This window comes from Octodon degus, unplaced genomic scaffold, assembly GCF_000260255.1.
Source record: "Octodon degus isolate 3935 unplaced genomic scaffold, OctDeg1.0 scaffold00072, whole genome shotgun sequence".
Classification (NCBI taxonomy): domain Eukaryota; kingdom Metazoa; phylum Chordata; class Mammalia; order Rodentia; family Octodontidae; genus Octodon; species Octodon degus.
This window is the reverse complement of record NW_004524648.1, coordinates 10,071,985-10,084,612: the sequence shown is the minus strand read 5'-3', so window position 1 is coordinate 10,084,612 and position 12,628 is coordinate 10,071,985. Positions and strand designations below refer to the sequence as shown.

At 45.7% G+C, this 12,628-nt stretch overlaps 1 protein-coding gene across 1 annotated transcript in view; it reads left to right on the top strand.

Moving 5' to 3' along the window:
* Asic2 (acid sensing ion channel subunit 2) overlaps positions 1 to 12,628 on the top strand; it is a 1,146,900-nt gene that overhangs the window by 295,193 nt on the left and 839,079 nt on the right. The window lies entirely within an intron of this gene.

Sequence of the window (12,628 nt, the reverse complement as noted above, 5' to 3'; positions counted from 1 at the left end):
TTTTTCATCTTCATCCTCTCAGTCCAGGCAAACCCTCAGTCAGATACACACAGGATTTGGCTTCATCCTCCTCCAGTGACAAATGCATCCAGGTGTTTCTCCATTCGTTATCATCATTGCAACTGTAATGTTTTAGCCACTTTGAAGAATTATTTAATCCTCAAAAGACTATACCAGGTCGGTGATATTACTCACCCTGAATTTACAGGTGGCTCAGGAAAGCGTATTCACTGCTTTGGATCCACACAGCTGTTCAGTAGCAGACCCAAGAATCATATCCAATCCCATGGAGATGATCCCAATGCCTACACTTGCCCTGCACAGAGACACTGCCTCAAATCCCAAAGGGTCAGACCATCTTGAAATGTGGAATCATTTCCTGAGAAAGACCCTAGCAGAGGAAGAAGCATTTACCACCAGCTGGGGCAGAGGATGCTCTCCTATCTGTGGTTTGATTGTACCTCGTTCTTTTCCTGATGCAGCAAGGATACAGCTGTGCCCACCTGGGTCAGAGCGTCTCACGGTGCCCCATTCCTTCCTCCCTCCTATCATCCTATCCTCCTCCCCCCTTCTTTCCTCAGCTTGGCCAGTTATCAACCATTAAGAAGCCAGACTTTGGCCAGACTTTCTGCTGCCTGCATCCACTCCATCCTTCCTTCCTTAGTATCTCAGAATAAAACCACGGGTTTCCTGTGTGGCTGTTTACATGTACTGCTTTCCTCGGTGGCACCCGGGTCAGAGGTTCCTTGTGCTTCTGATCAAACCCAGCAAGCAGAGGGAACTGGAGAGAAGCAGGCTTATTCAGCCCTGCCTTTCTGAACATAATATTGAAAGCTGAGGCACACCGCTCAGAAGGAAGGGCAACCGCATGCAGAAAGCTCAGCTCAGGTAGATGACAAATGGAAGTGGGCCATTTGTGTGACAGAGGTCCCCTGATTCCAGCCCCAGCTGATCCAACAGTGCACACACATCATTAGGACAACCCACAGGGGACACGCCAGAGTGTCTGCAGGTGGCACATCTACACAGCATGTGCAGTAATTATGCTTGCTCTGCAGCTTCTACTCCTATGGAGGAGCCATTTCCCTGATCCTACAGTTCCCTGCTTGAAGAGAATCCTGGAGTACAATTTTCAGATCTTATCCTGGACAGAATAAAAATGGGCAAATATAACATTCCCTAAGCAAGCACATTAATCATGTATGTATACAAATACCTAATATGCTTGTTTGTTCTTTGCACAGACAAATCAATGTGCAATGTGCAGTGTACATGCTCAGGCACACAGATATACATTTGCACAGATGCACAAAAAAACCACTCATGCATAAATGCCACCGCGTGCACCTTGGGGGTCTGCAAACACAGCCGGCATGCATGCGTGTTACAACTGCACAACACAGGCTGATGGGTAGACGTGCTACTTATTAAGCACATATGTCTGTGGTGCAGAAGCTCACAGACTCCCTTCTCCACCTGCAAACTAGCTGGAGTCAGTGCTAGGCCATTCATCACCAAAGGAACATATCCAAACACTGGATATTTACAGGGTTAGACAATGCCCACAATAGGAGATGAGTTGCTCCAGAACAGCCTTCTCTTCCAGCCAGAATGGCTGTGAGATTTGGACCTTAAACCTTTGATATTAATACACAATCTTTCATTTTCTTAAAAGAAAATTGTAGGTAATTATGAAGTGGAGCCCTGTGACAGTAGGGTTTCATGACATTATGCCTCATATCTAGGAATCCTCCGAAAACCTCATGCACTTATAGATAGGCTTCTCGAAGCAATGAGAAGAGCAACTAAGGCACATGATGAGGCACTGGGGTCTAGAGAAGCTGAACTGTACTAATGCCCAGATCAGAACCAGGTTGTTGTTCTCCCAATCAGGTCATCTTCTGGTGCTCATCCATTGATCACGTTAAGTGCACGAATGTTCTAGACCAAGCGTTGTCCTTAGGTCCTGCTCTGGGGTATAACCCAACCCTGCTCCTTCGTGAACTGATAACTAAGGTATCAGCTGTCTGTGTAAGTGCCAAAATTGTGGTACACTGGAGTCACAGAACCTCTCTGAATGTGTATTTCTGTGAGGAAAATGCTCACAGTATCCATTCATTTACAAAACTGTCCATGATTGGGGAAAAGAGCCTAAAGGTGAATCTGTCTATCAAGGAAATAGGATAGGAGAGTTATTTGGGCAGTGCTGTGTTGCCTCCGTATTCCAGAGTAAAAAGAGTCCCATGGAATGCCATTACCCAGGCCTTGGCTCTTTCATTAGACCATCTCACTTCTGAGTGTCTCCAGCTCCTGAGAACCTCACTTTGCCCAAAGCTGAAGATAATTGACTTTGTCGCCTTAGCCCTTCAAGTGTGCATGGAAAGCTGCATGTCTGGGAAAATTGTTTCTCCTCTTCAGGTCACCAATATTCTTATCAGAAGATTGTAAGACTAGAAACAAGGGCAAGATTTGGAGCCCTCAGTTCACATCCTGACTCCACAGTCATCCTGGACAGCTTCAGTGGTTGTGTGTTTTGGGTTCTAGACTGTACAGTTGAAAGTGCTAAGTGTGTACTGGACTTATATATGGAGAGAGATGCTCATGTAAAATGAGCATGTTGCCTGCCTTCGCCTAAGTGGTTCTCACTGACACCACACCTCACTGCCATTCTGCCCAGAGAAAGGGCCTGAGTTAAATCATCAATGGTTAGCTCAGCGAACCAAGTGCCTGATTAGGCAAGCACAGGGACTGGAGTGCAATCCTTGGCACCACACACCCCCCACCCCCCGGCTCCAGCCCTGAGCATGCTGATCCAGCTGCTCAAGTCCATGGGTGAAGACAGGAGGATCACTAGGAGTCCGAGCTGCACAGTGAGACCCTGTACCAAATATATTAAAATTAATTAATTTATAAAAATAAATAAATGGCCAATGGCTCTGATCACCACCCAGAAAGGGGCACAGGTTATCCAAAGGCCAATGGAGTTGGCTGGGCTAATGTATGACTACTCTCGGCTCTCCCTACATATAACCTCCCACACCCTAGTCTCTGAAAGACTACAGTCACAGTGGCCAATGATGATAGCAAAGAAAACTTTCTGTGCCATTGATTTCCATGGTTTCACATACCTAAGAGATCCAAGCAGTGAGCTGCTTTGGCAAGGGGCCTTACTGTTCTCCTGGAAAGAAGAGGAGTGCTCCCTGCTCCCTTTAAGAACTGCCTGATGGAGAGTTGCTGGGCCCCTTTCACTGAGTAGCTTCCTGATGGCCTAGAAGCCTCTCTCTGCCTGACTTCAGTAGAGAAGATGGGATGATTTGGTCCAAGGGAAACAGCACAGGCCTGAGTCACTGAGTGCAGGCTGAGGGATGTCCCCAAGCTAGGCTACAGCCCAGCACAAGGACCTCTGGTGGCTGGTCCCACCTGACTCCTTGCTTTGCCCTTCTTCTCTGGGGATGGCAGACACTTCTCTCTTGGTCATGGAAATAGCAACAGAACCTCTCGGTTTGGGTTGTTCTCCATTATTATGAAACTATCCATTTGCAAGATAAAACTGAGATTCCTAAAAGGCTGATCATCCATTTAGAACAGTGACTCTTCAGTGCAGGTGATTTTGCCTGCTGGAGGACATTTGGAAATATCTAAAAACATTGTTGGTTGTTAGAAGTAGGAGTGTCCCTGGGGTCTAGTGTGCAGAGGCTAGGGGTGTGCTAAACATCCTAAAAGGCACAGAGCGTCCTTCACCACCAAGAAGTGGCAGTAATGCTGAGGTTGAGAGCTTTGATTTTAACTTTAAGAAGATCCTTAGCCTTCCTCTTTTAGAATGAGCAGGAACCAGGATGAGTGATAAAGACTTCTCTACTTTTGTTGTTGTTGTTGTTGTTGTTTGATTCTGAACCCCAGCACTGAATGGACAAGAGAGATTTCTTTTCCCTATAGAAGCCCCGACCCTTATCCCATGAGTAAAGCTGACTCTCACTGTGCTTCTCCTGCAGCCCTGTTGCCTAAAACATCAATCCTCTTCTCTTCAGGGGTGGCAGGAGAATGTGTACAGATGGTTCTCCTCTAATGAGGCTCTTCCACTTCTGTGATGGCTGCTCTAAGGAGAGTTTTCTCCTACAGGATCAGAAACCACAATGATTGCTAATCCTTCCCTGTGGAAGGCAGGTCCCTCCTCACATGTTGAATTTTTCAAATGAGAAGAGAACAGTGAAGTAATTTTATTGCCTACCACTATCTCATTTGGGGCTACTAGAGACAATGAAAATTAAGGCCAAGGTCACTCGATAATGATGAATCTGAAACTGATGTCTTAACTCTCCAAGGAATCTCTCCAAGGTCTCCACCCCAAGATTCTTGGTCCCAACTGACACTGGCTATGTGCCCCAACCACCATGAAATGCTGGGACCAAATGACCTGAATGGGAAGCTCAAACTTAAGTGGCCAGGGCAGCTCTGGATGCCTGGGGCTCTATTCAAAATACTGCAGCTATTGATATATTCCTTTCTGTCATAGGAACTAGCAATGATTTTACCCACAGAAAATATGACCCTATTATGTGTGTGTTCCCCTCCCAACCCAGAGGAAACGTGGCCATAACCCGCCCTATCAACACCCAACAGCAAGCTGTCAAGCTAAGCAGATCAACTGTTCCCAAGTTCTCCCCTTAATATCTATTTGCTATTGTTCTCTCCCTTTGCATAGACTGGTACTCGCTAGCAGACAAGTGGTAATTGCTGCCAGAGGCTTAATGAGATTTATGAGATAAAAACATGGAGAAAAATGGTCTCCATTAACTGTCTTACTGCATGTTGGGGAAACCGTAGCAAATGGGAGGTGCAGTGACAGGATGCTTTCGTTTTAGCACTTTAATCTTTATTTTACTTTCTTTTATTTTTGATGGGTGTATAGAGGTGTTTATGAACACGAGGCTTAATAGGAAAAAAATAGCTGCCCCTGTGGCCACGTGCATCATTTCTGTGTTCCTGCCAGTCCTTCCCAACTGCAAAACAGATTCTCAAGCCTCAGTGTCCTGTAATCCTTGTGGAGCAACTGAAGAGCGCAAGCACAAGTGACGGATAACAGAGATGACAGGCAAAGTGAGACTGTTAGCTTCAGGAAGGCAGCAGCCGCGTCTTTCAGGATATTTCTCTAAAGAAACAACATACCTAGAAGATATAAAAATTAAAAAAAAACCCTGTGCCCCAATGCCTGTGCCCCATTGCCTGCGTCCCATTGCCTGCACCCCATTGCCACTGCAATGCTGCTGTAACTAATTGCTCAGGATTACAGCAGCACCCAGTAGGTTCTCCCAGCCTCCAGCTTTGCCTGCCTCTCATCCACGCTGCAGCAAAAGGGAGCTTCCCATAGTGCAAAATGGATCAGCTCCCTCCTTGGAATAAAGTCCTTGATGGCTCTATATGGCCTTTGAGATAAAGTCTAGCTCTTCTTCAGAGCACAGGAAGGTGCTTGTGTCCGAGTCCTGCTTGTTTCACCATACTGAAGCACTGCTGTCCTCTCGCCCACCTCTGATGCAGTCTTGCAGAATGGTTTCAAGACTTCTTGCAATGATGTAAGCTTCCATTTAGAGCCCAGCTCACCTTCCTGGGGAAGACTTTTGTGGTTCCCAACCAACTCAGCATCTGGGAGTCAAACTGTGATTTTTATGAGAACGGATTTTGGTGTCAGACACACCTGGGTTTGGATCACCTGGCAACTGTGTGACCTTCAGCAAATTACTCAGTTTCCTCAACGGCCAATGAAAATTATGATGATATCTACCTACCGGGACCCTTAGGAGTGAGGGTTATTCAGACTGTGGGAGGACGGAACACCAGTGGTGGAGAGCTTCAGCTAACTTCAAGCAGCAGATCATTCACAGCTTCCCTGCTGGATCCCACAGTCCCTGTGCTTCCCAGATCCAGTTCTTCCTGTGACCCTCTAGGAGGCAGGATCCCAGAGCATGATCTGCCCACAGCGAGCAGCACAGGGTATGAGTTTGCGAGAGAATGCGCTAATGAGTGAACACATTTCTTCACTGCTGTGGAGGAATGGAAGATACAAGTTCTGCCTTAGACATTATTAATACAAATTAATGTGAAAATGGGGCCAATTTTCTGAGACATGAATGGAGAAACAATCCAGAAATAACTAGTAGGCATCATCTTCCTCTTCCTAGATGTGTTACTTCAGCAAATAAATTAGCACCTTTCAGAGCCTCAGTTTCCTTAACTGGAGAATCACAACAGTGCTTACCTGCCACAGGAGGGAATAGATAAATAGGGACATAATGTGTTGAACAGTATTGCTTTTCTCCTCGTGTCTTCCTCCTACATTTTTTGCTTTTCTCTGCCCTGGACCTAGCTTTCTTGCTTATCAAGGAACGAAGCCTTGGGTTCTTGGGCTGGAGCGGGTCTGCCTTCTAAAGATCTCTCCAGTTTTTTGTGCTCACCCTCCAGCCGCTCCCTGGAAATCCTTGGAGAGCGGGAAATTGGGAATTACTGAGCACCTGAAATGCTGACGTTGTTGTTTCTGGGCTTTTATGAAATCATGAGGCAAATCAGCTCTGCAGAAGGTTGAATAAACACCCAGATAAAAAGATCAGAGGGAGGTCCCTAAGAGCATTAGAGTCTCTAAAGTGTGACCCAATTGGAAGCAAGGAGGGGACCACACCTCAGTATTGCTTTCAGGTTATAACATACTCACTCATATGCAAGCAGAGCAAGATACCTCACCTTTCTCAAGCAGCAGATTTGCAAGAAATAGAGCTGTGTGACCTAAGACCTGAGCGTGTGAGGGGGAGGCAGGGAGGCCTCCTTGCCCCACCAGGAACTCAGCTTGCTTATCCCTTAGTTGACAGGATTGCTAATGGGGGGATGGAATGTAAGCACCGCTGCTTCCGCAAGCTCGCTGAACTTCTGAGCAACCCATGTCTGTCCTCTTTAGACAAGGATTCTATGCCCTGTTAACTCATCTTACCTGCAGCTGAATGTTTTCTGGCAAAGGTGGTGGAGATGACACCTTCCTCCAGAGCTGCTTCTCTGACAGTGTTGCCCATCATCTACTTGGGAAGGCAGAGTGAAGAATGGAAAGAACCGTGGCTCTGCTGCCAGCAAACACTGGCACTTCCTGCTTTCTGAGGTCTGCTGTCCAGGAGGCCGCAGATAAATGGTCCTGAGTTCATGGCTCTTCTTTATCAAGTGGGCCAATATGCATACCTCATAAACTTCCTGGAATGCACCATTCTCCTGTGCACCCCCATACATCTACAGGAATGCCTCCTATACTCTCTCACTCTATCGCTCCCCTTTCCCACTACTGCTAACCCCTTCTCTTTCCTTCTTAAAGACCCCCACCCCCATGCTCCCCTTCTCTGTGTTCCAAGCCCTGCTTTCCACATCACACAGCCTTGCCATCTGCTCATCCACCTCATTCTAAAGAGTAGGAACCTCTCATTCTCCTTTCTGGGCCTGGAATGCAGGAGACACTCAGTGATGGTTGGGTGATACATTTATAGGGTTAGCAGGCTGGACCAAACTTACCCTTGCAAGCTGAGGGCACAATTGCATCCCAGATACTGTCTAGAGCAGAGGTGGAGGGCACCTGACCCCAGGGAGTAGGACTGGTATCCTATGTAAGGCTTATGTGTGAACAGCTGTGAGCACGAGAAGAGGCTGGAGCCCCGAGGCCAAGGGTTCAGCAACAGGACAAGAAATAGCATCAAGCCAGCTGCGGAGAAAACATTGATGAAGTGAGCTATCCACAAGGTGTGTCATCCCTGGGCTTAACTCTTCCTAGAGCTGGGCTGGAGGGATAAGGCAGGAGGACTTTGCCCACCTGACAGAAAAGAAAACTAAGGCCCAGGGCCTGTGCCTGGTAGGCTGTGATGGAATGACAGAGCACTTGCCTAGCATGTTTTAGGCCCTGGGTTCAACCCGTTACACTGCAAAACAACCCAGAAAAAAAACAAGGTAACTGTTGTAATAGATATGTTTAAAAAGAAAAGAAGACTGGAGTTTCAGAAGCCAATGGATCTTTATCTCAATGCAGGGCAGTGCAGGGTCTGAAGACAATGTGTCCTTTGTCCTTTGAGGCTTTTTCTGCAGTATCAAATGCCTCCTGTGTGTCCCTGATCCCAGATAGGGTGTAAAGTGGTCCTTAGCGCTATCTCTAAGTCCCTTAGGTGACTGATTAGAATTAGGGACTCTCCCTTACACTTCAGGGAAGTCCCTACGTGGGAAACAAGAAATTCCTGCAAGCCAGGGAACATTAATGGGCTGAAGTGGCTGTGAAAAACTTCCTGGAATGGGAGGCGGTGACACGAATAGATTTAAGGAACTGTGCTTCCTTGGCCTCCTGGTCCTCATGGAGGATCAGGCACCAGGAAAAGAGCTATAGACAATGAAGGTCTCCACTGGGAACCCTAGTTGCTCACAGGTGGAGGCTGTGAAAGAAATTGTGTTATTGTATGTGGGTGTGTACGCGTGTGTATTTAACAGCAAACATCACACTTTGAAAGGAGTCAGATTGGAGATGTCAGTTAAACTGGCTGGAAAATACTCATTATGGTGGGGTGCATCATACACAGTTTTAATTTACCTGCTGAATTTAGAACAAGCTCATTCATACCCAGCTCTCCTCTCTGTGCATGAGATTCAGCAGAACAAAGCCAACCACGGAGGGCTCGGCAGTCAAAGGTATTTGTGAATCTGCTGAAACAGAGACACCTTGGGAAGGGCAAGCGGCTTATCACACCAATACCGGCAGATAGGCAGAGGAGGCAAGGAGACATAGGCCTTTACCAGACTTGGCTTGTGTCCTTGTCATGCTCAGCCACACTAGGCAGTTGGCTGTTGGCACCCTTGAGCCCCCTTCCGTTGGGCCCATCTGAGAGGAGCTGGCTTTCTGAACTTGCTGCCTGTATGGCCCAGGAAAAGACTGCCAAAGCTGGAGCTTGTTTAAAGTGCTTGAGCTCCTTGGTCCCAGATGTGGGAATATTTAGTGCTCTTTCAACTTTCTACTCAGTCATTTCGTTTACATCCAGCACCCCTTTTGACATTTCTCGCTCTTGGAATTCCAGAGAAGACATCTGGTATGCAAGAAACAATAGGAATGGTTGATGCCCGTGGGAACTTTCTAGATTTCTTCCAATTCAAAATTCATGGAAAGAAGTTCATGAGGAAGAAAAAAGTCCTTTGTAGCTAAAGGCTAATAGGAGCCTCCACAAAGCTGGAGGCAGCAGGAGTACTGAAATACCGTGATTCACTCCAAGATTATTGTCATCATTATTCAGATGTTTATAAGCACTTCATTGGAATTTTCAATTTTTTTATTACAATACTTGACAGGCTATTCATTTATTTCAGTACACCAGACATAGGAGGCTACTTTAATTTTACTTATACATGTTCTGAGAAAATGAGGAAGAGGAGGTAGCGTTGCAACATGTAAGAGGCCCTGTGCAGCAGGTATTTAAAATATGACCATTCTGCTTTCCCAGCAGGCATTGGAGACAACATTGACATCATTTCTCAGCCCAGAAAACTGAGAGCTCGAGAAGTTATGCAGTCTGAGCTCACCCAACTATTTACTGGCAGAGCCATTTCCGCCTCCTAGAAATACGTTCTTCCCACTGTTCCTTGTGACCTCATCATTCACAGTTTCTCCTGCTCTACCCACTGCACATCACAAAGTTCAACACTGTCTTTCCAGGTACATCCCTCCCTCAACACAAAACCACACTTCCTGTGTTGACTGTAAAGGAAGACGATGCAGAGCTAATCTGCTATTCTTTTAGCATAAATGATAAATTTGGAGGTGCATTCCAAGAAGGGGAATAATTTCACTACAGATTAAGATAAAAATTGAACACCAATGAATATAAGTGGGTATTATTTGAATTGAGTATAACATAGCACTTGACTTTTGCAGAACTTTACCAATTTTTAGAGCATTTCTGTAGCTCTGGATTTTTCCCCCTAAAACTCCAGGTATTTCTACAATTCATTGCTTTAGCTCTTGAATTTAGTTTCCCCTTTGATTTGTTTGTATTTCAAGGCAGTTCGAGCCAAGCTGTGTGAGTCTGCATCCTGGTCATGCTGGAAATGAACTGCATGGCTTTAGCCACGTTATTCAGCAGCCCTATGCTTCCAGTTTTCCATCTGTAAATGATGAGATTCAAAGTGGGCCTTCTGGGATTGCTGGAAAGAATGAAATAATTGATGAAAATGTATTATAGAGCTATCCATCATAGAGTAAGTTGTCAATAAACTTTGGTAGTTATTGTAATCCAATATTTAGAATCACAAATAAATTAAATAACAGGATGGCATTATTTGGCAACTAGATAGTTTCTTAAATTGAGTGAGGCACTTTATCTCTTCTTGTAGTGGCTCACAGAGATGAAGGTGACTGTCATCTATGAGATGAAGGCTTGGGGACTGGCTCACTCCCATACCCAGATGGCTGTCCTCTCTGTACTTATATGCCCATCTTCCTTCTCTGGTACTTTAGCAGCACCTTTGCTGTGCTATTCCGGTAGTACTAGGACAAGACTTGAGGAGCTGGGCCTTTTCCTTGGAGGCCTCCAACAGCCAAGCTCATGTGAAAGCCCATCGTTAAGCTCATCCTGCTCCACCCACTTGCCATGTGGGGTCTGTGTGTATCTTCACAGGTATCCTGAGGGTTATGATGCCACCCCTTTGAGGATTGGAGAATGTCAAATCATGAGGAGCCCTTACATTCAGCTTTGCTCAGCAATATGTAAGTCCAGGTGCTGCCCACATCCTGCAAGAAGTTTTAATTTAAATCCTATGCTAAGGTCACTTCGAAGAACAGCGTGTAACTCACACAGGCTATACACCAAATTTTAATCACTCGTGTTCACTTGTATTACCACACCTGCATGCGGTCCTCGGAACCCATTTCCCAGCAGCTACACACATAAATAGAACTCACTGCAGATGAGTCATGGGCTACGAAGGCTGCAGTTTTGCAGTGATATTTTAAAAGATAAATTCATGTCTGAGCATCTTGATATCTATACAATTATACAGTTTCACAGTGAAGAGACTCAACCTCGTGTTCAATTAAGAGTTAGGGAGGGTGAAGATGGTTGGCTCCCTCCTGGCCTAATGATTGGTTGCATGATTATAACCAGATGTATAACTCATCAGAGTCATAATAATGCCACACGTCAAAATAGTGTTGGCCCTCATTGCGAGCCTTGTCTCTTCTCGCCTGACTTTTGAATGTACCATAAGAGGCACGAGCTGCTGTCACAGACTAGAAGAGCTTCAGCATCTAAGCTCAAGTTCCCAACGACTCCCTTTTCAAGCTCCTGCCTTTGTTTAATTGAAGAACCATCCTGAGATTGCCAGATGAGCTATGGGAGACTGCTAGCATTTGCAACTATGTCTCTGCATGAATCAGAGTTCTCACCAGGGCTCTGCAAACGAAAGAAAATGAAGGAAGAAATTACATCCTAAGTCTTCCAGTAGCCTTGATTTTAGAAGTTTTATCATGTTTATCAAAACAATCCCATACTTCTCAGTGACTCTTTTTACCATAAATAAAAATAAATATCTTGCATTGCGACTTATGATTAAATGTGTGCCATTAAAATGCTGTGCTCATCTGTCTTGCGCATTGGGTTCTCACGTGAGGTATCATTCAAGAAAAAAATACATATATTTTTTTCTCGGAGTCTCAAATCCAGTCCCAAAACGGGCTTTTCAACAGTGACTGGGTCTCCTCCTTAGCCTCCCCCACTCATCTTTTCCCCACTAATCCAGTATTCATTGGTACCCACCACATGTCATCCGCTGCTCCAGGTCTTTGGGACATAGTAACCTGTAAGCAAGTCCAATGATGTCCTTGTACTGATGAGACTTACCTCATTCTGCTGGAAGACAAACAGGACAATTGCGGGTGACAGCGGTGCAGCAACCACATTTGAGTGCATGTGGGTAGAGCAATGAAAGCTCCTTTGTTTTTCTCTCATGTTAAGCAGCCAAACCCAGAGTCAGACAACTGCTCTGACAGCTCTAACTGCTTCAAACATCTTGCTTTCATCTAATCAAATTCTGTCACCCTGGAATTCTACTCAGCCATTCCACAGTTCCTGTGGGACTTTTCCAACTGATTGAATTCATCTTCAACAAGCCAGCCCCTCCCATGTCACTATATAGTGCTCTGCTTTATCAGGATCCCTCTAAAAGAGCAGCGTCAGGCCGGAAGTAGCTCTGTGTGTATAGGGAACAAAATTCAACAATCCCTCTTCCTTCTCAATTCTCCACTTTTGTATTCACATGTTCCTGTCCATTTTGCTATCCGGTTCCATAACACCATGGCCTCTTTGGTGAATTGGGCTCCACTGAACTGTTGCTGATGTGACGGTAACTGATCTCCCCATTCCTGGACATTTGTAATTGTGTGGCTTTATCTCAATGTGAGGTATCCAAGATTTTCTTCATCCTAGGATAACAAGTGAACCACCTGTAGTGAGGGGTGGGGATGTAGCTCAGTGGTAGAGCACACAAAGTCTCTGGGTTGATCCCTAGCACCACAAGAATAGGGGAGGGAGGGAGGAGGAGAAGAGAGGAAAGAAAGGGAAGGATGGGGAAATGAGGA